Raw genomic sequence first — 11,227 nt, 5'->3', positions numbered from 1 at the left:
GGGAGGGGTGCGACGGTTGTGAGAGTGAGTGGTATATATGGGAGAGATTCAGGAGAGGTTATGCATGGGTGAGTGTCTAAGGGTGTGGTCTGTAAGGGGAGGGATGCGTGCATACTGATTCCCCAGGACTGCTGTGACAGATTTCTCCACCCGCTCTTGCAGTCCCTGGCATAGGCCTATGCTGGAGGGACAGGCTGGGTGCATCGTGCTCTGGCCATTCTGAGCTGCCGGACAGTTGCATGGTGAACCCCAGCGGTGCAAAGCTGGCCTAAATCCAGCTGCTCTTGTGCGCCAGACCCCACACGGTCTCTCTCCCCCACATGCTCCTCCTGTTCGCAACACAACACCAAGTCCCTCTCTCATGTCCCCAGCACACTCATCTACCACAGCTTCTCCGGGTGCTGTCCTCTCACCGTCACACATCCCCTTCCATCGTAGACGTCGAGGATGAAGGAAACGGATGATACCGCTCAGAATCTGGGTCAGCGAACATGTGTGGGGTAGGGTGTGACAGGCATAAGAGAGAGAGAGAGATGTGCTGTAATATCTGAAAGGAAACACGTAGGGCCCACAAACTGGGGTAATTTTCTGGAACAGCAACACAACCCCATTCCCTGCCCAGCCCTTGTGATGAGTTATTGCCAGAGTTAACTCCCCAGCCCCAGAGCTGCCTAGCTTTCCTGTTTAAAGCCATTACCAGTGTGTGCGTGTTTTGCTTTGCACCTGCGTGCATTTGTTACAGCTGTAAAAATCTATTTCCAGAGCAGCAGATAATGATTCATCCAGCCACGTTGTGCAAACAATGCTGTGGAAAAGGCTGCACTAAAGTGTTAAATGTTCCCTAATGTGCAGTAATTGATTTCCACGTGTGCAGTAATGGATTTGGTCACATCATGCAACAATGGATTTGACATGGGCACTGACTGATATTATAAACACAGTTAAAATTATTAGTATTGTCTGCAAGAATTAGCAGTTAAATAGCCCTGGCTCCTGGGATCTGCCCTGGCTGACTAGGTCTATGTAGGGAAAAGCTGATATTTATAGGGCAGGTTAAGAATCAAGGATATGATCAGCAATCTGCCAGTTGAAGACTACTTTGGCTGCAAGTGAAATTAATCTGGGGTTTCATCCAAGCTGTTTTCCCCCCACATAATTTAGCTCTGTCCGGGAAAGGTCCAGTGGTAAATAGTGGATGTGGCAGGGCAGGAACAAGAGTAGGCAGGGGGGCAGGACTGCAGTAGGAAGACTTGCTTGTGGGGCAAGGGTGAGGTATATTAGAGTTGTAGAAGACTCTGCAGACTGGAAAAGCAGGGCAGGATTGAGGTGCATTTGCAGAGGTGTGGGGGGTCAACCCAGAACGCAATTCCTCATCTATACTGGGCCAGATTTACCTCTCATTTTTCAAATTAACAGGAGGGAAAAAGTTAATTTTAAATGCATTACTTCTAAATAACTAGTTACATTTTTGGAAACTTGTGTCACACATTCCCATATGCAATGCACTCTGCTTTGATAAGTCAGGTTAGCAGCGATACAGTAAGGCACATCACAGAAGAGCAGAGTCTGGCTGGCTGGGCATGGCACATACTGCTGGCTAGACTGATACTAGGGGGAACCGGGCTGTAGGTACCTGGATATATGGATTTCACACCCTGACAGCCACTAACTTTGCGGGAGACAGAGGAAGGGTGAGTCACTTTCCAGTTCCAGCAGCAAAAGGAGAAAATGCCTTGAAGATTTGGGAACCGAGCCAGAGCCAAATCGAGAGACTCTGCTTGACTTCAGTAAACTTTGGAGAAGGCCCTACATGGTGTAGCAAAGAGAGGAGGTTCTGCCAGGTTGTCACTGGTGATCCTACTCTAGAACTCACAGTCGGGTTGCTAAACACTGGGCATCCATCCCCTCAGGCTGTGATTGCCCTAGGTCTCTCATGCTAGGAGGGGTTGGACCGTCTCAGGCCTGGATAGAAGGCCTCCAAAGAAGAGCTGACATGGCAAAGGCTGATGCTCTCCTCTTTGAGCCAGTACAGCCTCTGGTCATTAAAGAACTCATGGTGTTTTCGCAGGCATAACTGCAGTATCCTGACCAAATTCCAGCATGGATGAGGATTACTTTCTGCCTCCCTATATTTCCAGTGAGGTTAGGACTGGATACATTTCCCACTTCCTGTCCTGTGTTCTGCAGTGGCTCTACTCCATTTAACAGCTGTCACATTCCACTCCAGAAGTGACTGCGTTTCGGTGGTACTACTGTAGCTGAGGGGGGATATTTACATGTGATAAGAGACCAGTTTAGGACCTGATCCAAAGCCCAAAGAAGTTAACAGGGAAACGCCAGTTGACTGCAGTGGAGTTTGGATCCGGCCCATAGTTTGTGAAATCCTTCAGGACCAAAGGCACTACCTATAAACATATAACATCGGAATACTTCGTCTCCTGCACATATACAAAAATTCATGTTGCAGCAAAGATTCTGATGTAGTCACTAAGACACTCAAATTCTCTAATCACAGCCCAGCCTCATGTAAGGGCCCTTCTCACCTGCACCCATGCCAGGGCAGGAGGAATTGCATTGCTCCGAATGTGAAATAAGAGGTCTCCATTCTTGGCTGCCTTTTTATACCTGGTCTCTTCTTCAGCCAGCAGCTAAACACGGTGGCTGGGCTGGGCTATCCTTATCAGCTGAGCCCAGTGAATTCGGTGGTTGCAATGCCATTCTAGTACTAGCCACTAAGGGGCATGGAATAGCAACATGGGCTCAGTCTTAAGCTCAATGGCAAACTGGTGTAGTGTGTCACACGCACAGCCAAGCCATTTGCAGGTTGCTATCCATGTTATAAATACCAGCAAGAGAAGTCAATTACCGACATCAAGGGAAGCAAGAGCCAAAGCCCAGCAGCGTTTCCATCAAAGGTGGACTTCCAGCTGGGGAGGAATGTTTGCTCCTTGGGTATTTACAAGGCTTGCAGTAATGTTAAAAGTCTATTTTCACTCCATCTGTGCTGCGCCATTCGCTCTCTGTTGAGGAGCGATCGTGTTCCTGTCTGTCAGGGACACTGAGTGATTGTGGTGAGAAAATTGCCTTCAGCAACAGGGGATTTAAGAGGGTGCTTTTCTTGAAAGTACTGCTCCAATTAATTAACTCTGAGGAAGGAACTGGTGTGTGTGTGTGTGTTTAATTTATTTGGGGGTTGTTTGTTTTCTTTTTTAGAGAGTCTTTTCAGGGCGATAAAGCATAAGGAATGCATTTACTCAGTGTGGGATTAATTGGAACTGAAGAAGGAGAAATGACTAGGCCAAGTCCTAAATCCTGACCTCAGCACACCTGCCAGTAACAGGAAATTGAAAAGCCCCCCAGACAGACTGACCCCTTCGCCCAGGGGATTTCACTGTTCCATTCAGTAAAACTAAAAAGAAGTTTCATGGTCTAGTGCAGGGGTGGGCAAACTTTTTGGCCCGAGGGCCACATCTGGGTATGGACATTGTATGGCGGGCCATGAATGCTCACGAAATTAGGGGCTGTGGTGTGCGAGGGGGGGAGGGCTCTGGCTGGGGGAGCAGGCTCTGGGGTGGAGCTAGAAATGAGGAGTTCAGTATGTGGGAGGGGGTCTGGGCTGGGGTTGGGGATGAGGGGTTGGGGGTGCAGGAGGGTGCTCCTGGCTGGGACCAAGGGGTTCGGAGGGCAGGAGGGGGATCAGGGGTGCAGGTTCCAGGCGCTTACCTCAAGCAGCTCCCAGAAGCAGTGGCTTGTCCCCCCTCCAGCTCCTACACGGTGTCGCGGCCAGGAGGCTCTGGGCGCTTCTCCGTCTGCAGGTGCCACCCCTGCAGCTCCCTTTGCACATGGTTCCTGGCCAATGGGAGCTGCGGGGGTGGCTCTTGGGGTGGGGCTGGGGGCAGCGTGTGGAGCTCCCTGACTGCCTCTACGAGGAGAAGCCAGAGAGGGGACATGCTGCTGCTTCCAGGAGCCACGGCACATGCAGAGCGGGGCAAGCCCCCAACCCCGCTCCCTGGCTGGAGCTTGAGGGCCTGATTAGAACATCTGAAGGGCCGGATGCGGCCCCTGGGTTGTAGTTTGCCCACCACTGGTCTAGAGGATGGACATGGAAGCGGGACTCAGGACGCCTGCGTTCAATTCCCAGCTCTGACAGGGACATATTTTGAGACTGGTCACGACACATCATCTGCCTGTTTTCCCTCTCACCCATTATCTATCTTGTCTACTTAGATTGTAGACTCTTGGGGGCTGGGATTATTACTTAGTAGGTGTATATGCAGCATCTAGCACAATGGGGCCCTGATCCCTGTTTGGAACCTCTAGGGGATACTGCCACAGAGGCTACAGTAATCGTTTTAAAAAGAGAATAAGCTACCTCCTCCATGACTATGGCTACCTTGCAACTCTTTGCATAGTTCATCACCGTTCACCCAAGGCGGTTGTGATTCAACACAAGCATAGAAGGAGGCTACCCGTATGTGGTTAAGCAGTGAAGGCCCAGACATAGTCCCCCTGAGCTGAGCAGAGGCAAGTTCCATGCTGGAGGACTTTGAGGGGAGTTCCATGTAAACTGCTGGGGGGGTGGGGGGAATGGTTAGGAATGTAGGTTCTCTTGCAGGAAGTGAGAACGTCCCATCCCACTGTGCTAGGAGAGAGCGGGAGGCCTGGAATCTCCTAGCACTTGGGAAGTCATTTTCAGATTCACAATGGGAGCTGCATGCACCCAGCCCCCAGAAAGCCATGGCAGTGGAGTTTATGCTGGTGGAAAGTGTGTGCATGTCAGTGCCTCCATGTGTCTTTAATAAAAAGTTTCTATTCCGTTTGACAGACCATGTCTGAAATGCACAGTTCTCTGGCAGGTTCTATGCTCTGCATGTTCTGATTTCTAGGCTGCAGCCACGGCCACCACCACCTTCAATTGACTGGTGGCCTTTAGAAATATTAACGATTAAATTTCCATCCACATTCTGATAGGTGAGGAAGATTAGCCTTGTAGACCCCACTATCTCCCAGTCAGATTCTGATGCTGCTTGCAGACCTGGGTCTTAATCTTCAAAACAGTGAATGGATCAAGACCCAGACACATTAAGGACTGAATGTCAATCTATGAATCACAATGACAGCTGCTCTCCTCTCAGAGAAGGCAGCCCACAAAACCCAGGATGAAACCCGGGAAATATTAATGGGACCGGGGCGTCAAAACTAGACAACAAGCAAAGTTTCCATTTGATGCAAAATTCCCAACATCTCAAAATTTCCTTCCATCCCCCATTGGAATAAAAAGTCAAAATTTCAAAGTTTCACATGATACAACATTTAAAAAAAATGATTTATGAAATTTTAAAAACCACCATATTGAAGCACTTCCTTTTGACTTTATCATTTCTACTTGTATGTTATATTAGACTGCATATTATAGTATAATGTTAAAACCAAAAAGGAATGCTTCACCCTGACAAAAATCGATACATTCCCACTATGTTTCAATTTCATTGAATCAGCATTTTCCATTTGCAATTTTTTAACTCACTCTAATCAAACATCTTAAGGCAGCTTTGAAAATTTCAGTCTCCAGCTTCAAACCAGTGTAATCTGTGAGGTAAAGGAAAGAAAGAGTTAATGACAGAGCTGCACAGAGAATGGGAAAAGACTTCTCTACTTCGTGAGCACTCACGCTTTAGGAAATTATACGAATCATAATGTGGGAGCATAATTATTTTTTTTAAAAATCCTCAGAAAAGTACAAATACTACAGTCAAACTCAACTAAAAAGAGAGTTGATAAATATAAGGTTGTCATCTTCCAACTCTCAGCTTTCATTTGGCAAACACCATCTTCATTTCAAATTTCTTCTGGTCATGAGCAAATTAAAATAAATAAATAAATAAATAAATAAATTAAATAAATAAATAGAAGAGCTGGAGATTCTGTTTCAGTTCTGGTTGAAAACCCAAAGGATGGAGGAGGAGGGGGAACACTGCCAGAAAAGAATGAAGGTGATAGAAGAAGAAAGAGTAGAAACAAGAAATAGAGAAGGAGTGGAACAGAAAGAAAGAGCGAGAGAACTTCATGGGAAATGTTCATTCCAATAACACCTCCTTTCACACTCACTTTTCTTTCCCTTCAGGGTTAGTTCTTGTTTCATTATAGATTAACACAACAGCTCCTCTCTTGAATTTCACTTGCTGAAGATCACTACCTCCATATAAATGCATTTTAAAGATCTATGCCAGGTTCTAATCTTGGAGACTAAGGGGGGCTGCCCCAGCTCAAACATCTACACTGCCATTTTATCGCCCTGAGAATCCAAGGCAGCTGACAGAGGCCAGCTGTGGGTGTTTCATTGGAGTGTAGACAGACCTTAACATGATGGCTAACGCACTTCAGCCCTTGTGAAGAGATAACTAGGTGTGTGAACTGCTCCCTTGAGATACTCAATTCAGTAGCTAAGGGGACCCCCAGATGACAAACTCAGCATGTAGAAAGTATTTGGTGGTGTGAATAGCAGACTCATGGGGATGTGGTTCGAGGTGACACCAGCAATGAGAGCTGATCCAGATGACTAGGTGTATTTGGTCCGAGAGGCAGGGTTCAGGTACCCTCTTCCGGGACAGTAATTCCATACCAATAATAATAACCACCCCAGCTACCATCATCACACTTATAAAGCAACCCCTTTTACTGATTGTGCTGTTTGTTCTTATTTGTATTAAGGCAGCATCTCAGGGCCCAGCCAAGACTGAGGCCCCATTGCGCTAGGCACTGTACATGCATGTAGTGAAGAACTGTGAACTCTTTGGAGCAGGAACTATCCAAGTAGACCAGACAAAGACCTAGAGAAGGAAATTATTATTCGACCCATTTTAGAGATGTGGAATGGAGGCCTGTAGAGACTTGTCCAAGGTCACAGAGGGAGACAATGGCAGAGGCTAGGAATTGAACCCAGGTGTCCCGAGTCCCTATCCAGTGCTCTCACCACCAGGCCTGAAGCCATGTGCAGGACACCACAGGCCTGGGTGCCCCAACACGAGCTACCTTACAAACCCCAGCTGCTCCCTAGATTTCCTGCTAGCTGGCCGCCCCGTGGGGGTGCTGGGATCCGAGCACCGACAACCCCGCAGGAAGCCTTTCCTTTGACAGTGTCCCGTTAAGTAATCCCAGAGCCTTTAAATGCATTATGGTCTGACCCCTTTACCAGCACTGTAGAATCATTGGGTTAGAAGGGACTGCAAGGGTTATCTAGCCTGTATGCCCTTGTTTGCTTGTCAGGGCCAATCTTTTGAATCCAGGTCTTCAGGTCCCTGGCTGGCTGGGTTTAGTCACGCCATTTATCTGCAACAGCTAGCTACGCATCATGCTGCTCCAGGTGCAAGTAGAGCTCTGATCCAATGTCCATGCTAACTGAAAAACACCTGCAGAGAACTGGGAAGTAACTCTTTATAAGGCAGCAGGTCATAGGATTTGTGCTAGTACAGAACACCCTGCCGGTTCCATGTGTAAGTACTCGGGACTTAGGTGGCTCGCTGAGTTAATATACAAATGTTTCATGTCGGAGTGTAAATCTGGCTCAAATGACAAGTGAAATGAGCACGAGGGTCCGAGGGTAGTTGCTAGTGGGCGTTTCTTCACATCCAAACTATCAGACCAGCACTGAGGAGCAGCACAATGCGTTACAGGTGCTTTGACAGAGTTGTGGGAGGAGGCCGGGGCCGGGTGAGCGGTGGATGGCTGCAGGTCAGAAGCAAAGCACATTGGCAGAGATCTATGTGGAGCTGAGGGCTGGAATAGCAGAAGTAGCAATGGAGGACCGAGCATTTAGCAGGGGAGCTAGGATAGCAGGAGATGTAGCAGATTAGGACAAAGACAGAAAGCACTTTGGACTACAACAGCAGCAGAAGGGGTTGCAGGTCAGGCTAGAGGTACTCATGTGTGCAGGGAGGTCCCTGGATGAGTAGGGCAAGCTGCAGGCTGTGACTGAGGCACTCATTAGCAGAGCTGATAGAGGGAGTGGAGACGGGGTTGAAAAAGCAGCCATGCTGTAGGTCAGAAGTGAGGAGCAAGGGAGAGGGATGCAGGGTATCAGGGCTGGAAGGTAGGAGTTCACTGGCAGATGGTGCGGGGGAGCCCCGTTCTGGTTCAACCTCCTACGATAAAGGCCTGTAATAAATTCCCCGCCATGGCTGCTTGTAGCAGGGATCCATTTGACATGGTGCAGAAAGCTTCCAAGCCTGCATCTGAACCAAGGTGGCTGGTTCCGCTCTCTGAAGCCGCTAAGAAATGAGAACTTGACTTCTTCTGCAATTTATGCCACTCTCCTGCTTCTGCAAGGATAACACAATAATAGCCAGAAGTGTATATATACTCGGCACTTTGCTTTCTATAAAGCTACTTTATCTAAAACAAGCCTTGCACTGACATTACTTAATCAATACCGAGAGATGCACAGAGATGGAGTGTGGCATGAAGAGATTACAGCGGCAGGCGAACCAATAGCAGTTGCAAGATTGGCAAAGGCCTTTCTGTGCCATCAGACGCATTGACAGCTTGATTCTGATCTCGTTAATTGTCATTCAAGCCAGCAGGGGGGCTCAGATGCCCCACTAGGAGATGTGCCACATTACACATTCCTTCAGATCTCAAGCAAGGGGAAAAAAAAACATTTTAACCAGAGGCAGCCCCCTCAGACAGATCTCAGTCCCTGCGGTCTCAAGATTTGGAAGTGTTTGAAATCTGTGTCTTGGGTTTGTGCCGTTTGGTCACATCTCTGTTTTTTATTAAGCAACCACTAAACAATGATAGGTGGCACATTGTTATTAGGACACAATGGGCCAGATCCCCAAATTGGCTAAATCAGCACAGCTCCATTGATGTCAGGGTAGGGGATATATTGATTTATACCAGTTGAGGATCTGGCCCCAGTAATCCTTTTTTGGTGCAAAAGGGGTTTCTTAAATATAATTGTTTTGCAGAAGAAACAAAAGTGCCTCTCGCTTTGAGCTGACTTGAATCCAGGTCTTCAGGTCCCAGGCTGGCTGGGTTTAAAGAGTGTCCTTGACGAGCAAACAAGGGCATACAGACTAGAGGACGCTTGCACTGAGCCCCAATGACTTCAGAGTCTCTCCGCACTGGTCTGAGATGAAGCCATTGAAGCCACAGGGTCCGCTCACACACAGTTCTGTAAAACTCAATGGGACTGCATGCAGGCATAAGGAAGGTCCTGTTGCAGGATCCTATAATAGGAAAAGTGCCATACTCTCTCGCTGATCCCCTTGTGCCAACCAGTCCCCAGCATCAGTTGCATTTCAAAGGACTTGTTAAAGGAGTGCAACCCAGTGTGTAGACATAACACGCCATTAGAAATGGATTTAATTAAACCAATGCAAGAGGCTGTGTGGATGCTCTTATTACAGTTCAAACCAGGCCTAGCTTAAATAATTAGGAACAGTTTTAAGCTAAAATTTGCATCAATCTAGTTAAACCAGTGCAAATGTACATGTATAGATAACTCATGTACCAGCAGTGCTGGCTGTTCCCCAAATCCTCTCCTGCAAATGTTGAAGATTTTTCCGGTGAAGCCACCAAATCATCCATGATTTAAAAAAAAAAACCAAACAAACAGAAACACTAACACCACACGGCTTGAGGCTAACCTAGGTACTTTTAAATCTGGTGCGAAATAGAATTGGTTTTCCCTTGTACAGAAAAGTTGGGAGATAAATAGCAGATGATTCAGTAAATAACTAACTCAGCCCATGACCTTGATGCTTATTGATTCCTCAAGCTGTTTATCTTTCTTATGTTCTCCCCAGGAAAAACAATTATTACTTAATTATAAAATGGCTTGGCTTGAGGGAGCCTTCCAATTGGCTGGCAAGCATTCTAAAGGGGGAGTTAATTTATGTATACCACACAGCCCAGACTGAAACAGCTGCTTAAAATGCTGAACCACAAAACTTCATTATTTTCTTCCTAGCACATGGTGTGGGGGGTTTTTTTCCTCCTCATTTTAAAAATCACTTAAGGATGTTTAGGCAATCACAGTGTTTGATTGGATGAATATTTGGAACCTACCAGTATTAAATTTGACTGGAGACAGCAGACGCCTATAAACTGGGAGATGCTGACATTTTAAAAGGAAAAGGGTGTGTGTGTGTGTGTGTGGGGAGGGGGGAAATATAATGATAATTATAGGCAGCATTGCTGCTAGTGAATTGGCCACTGGTCTGGGAGTCCGAGGGACTTGGATTTTATTCCTAGTCCTGCTGCTGATCTGTTCTGTGACCCTGGGCAAGCTACTTCGTTTTGCTGTGCTACCATTTCCCCTCACACCCCTTCTCTATTGCGAGTGCAAGCTCCTCAGGGTAGCACCTGGCTCTGAGTTTGTGTCTGCACAAAGCCTGGCTCAATGCTCTCAGCCTCCGTTGGGCTCTCTAAGTGATACAGTAATGCAAATAATACAATGAATACTTTGCACTTCTAGGAGCAACATACATCTGAAGGTCTCGAAGCACTTTGCAAACACTCGTTAGTTCAGCCCTTGAGAGAAAGGGCATATCATTTTACTGATGGGGGAAACTGAGGCACAGAGAAGGAAAATGACTCACCCAAGGTCAGCCACAGAGCCACCAATAGGATCCAGGTCTCACAATGCCCACTCTGCTGTTTGCTCACAAAAACCTCTCTCGTAATTATGTTGCTGTCCAGTGATTGCAAAGATGACACAAGGTACAGGAGGTCAACAGTGGTTCTCATTAAGTTCAAAAGGCAGGAGACTGGTTCTGATACCAAGGGAGTTCTATTTCTCCCAAGCACGTGGGAAGTTCTAGCTGGGTGATCCTGGTGTCTAGATCAATGGACCCACCCTGGCCAAGCAGGGTTGGTCATTTCACTGTCCTCCAACATGGATAAATAACATGCTGCAGATTTACACAGTGTTAGTATTTCGGTTTGATGATCAATCTACCGCCCCTTAAATAGATGAATAGCTATCTATCTATCTAGATAGATAGAATAGATATATATATAGAGAGAGAGAGAGAGAGAGAGAGCACGTGCTATAACCCTATTCCAGCACTAGTCAAGAATGCTGCAGCATCACTCCTGTAAGCACCAGTGTTTTGACTGTCACTAATGGATAATCGCCCTAGCAGTACAGTTACCAGGGCTGGGCAAACAGGTCAATATTTAGACCATGAGGGTATCCGCATGATATTGGTACCTCTGAGTCAGA

At 47.0% G+C, this 11,227-nt stretch overlaps 1 long non-coding RNA gene across 1 annotated transcript in view; it reads right to left on the bottom strand.

Annotated features, from left to right (window-relative positions):
- Window positions 1-210: 210 nt before the first annotated feature.
- The window catches only part of LOC122463533, a 48,410-nt gene continuing 37,393 nt past the window's right edge, over window positions 211-11,227 (bottom strand). The window contains exons 3-4 of the long non-coding RNA XR_006286982.1: window positions 5,528-5,589; window positions 211-477 (exon numbers count right to left, since the gene is read on the bottom strand). This is a non-coding gene — a long non-coding RNA (uncharacterized LOC122463533). The remainder of the gene's footprint in view (window positions 478-5,527; window positions 5,590-11,227) is intronic.

This window comes from Chelonia mydas, chromosome 22 (assembly GCF_015237465.2).
Source record: "Chelonia mydas isolate rCheMyd1 chromosome 22, rCheMyd1.pri.v2, whole genome shotgun sequence".
Taxonomy (NCBI): Eukaryota; Metazoa; Chordata; order Testudines; family Cheloniidae; genus Chelonia; species Chelonia mydas.
The sequence above is the reverse complement of the archived record's forward strand: the minus strand, read 5'-3'. Positions and strand labels throughout refer to the sequence as shown.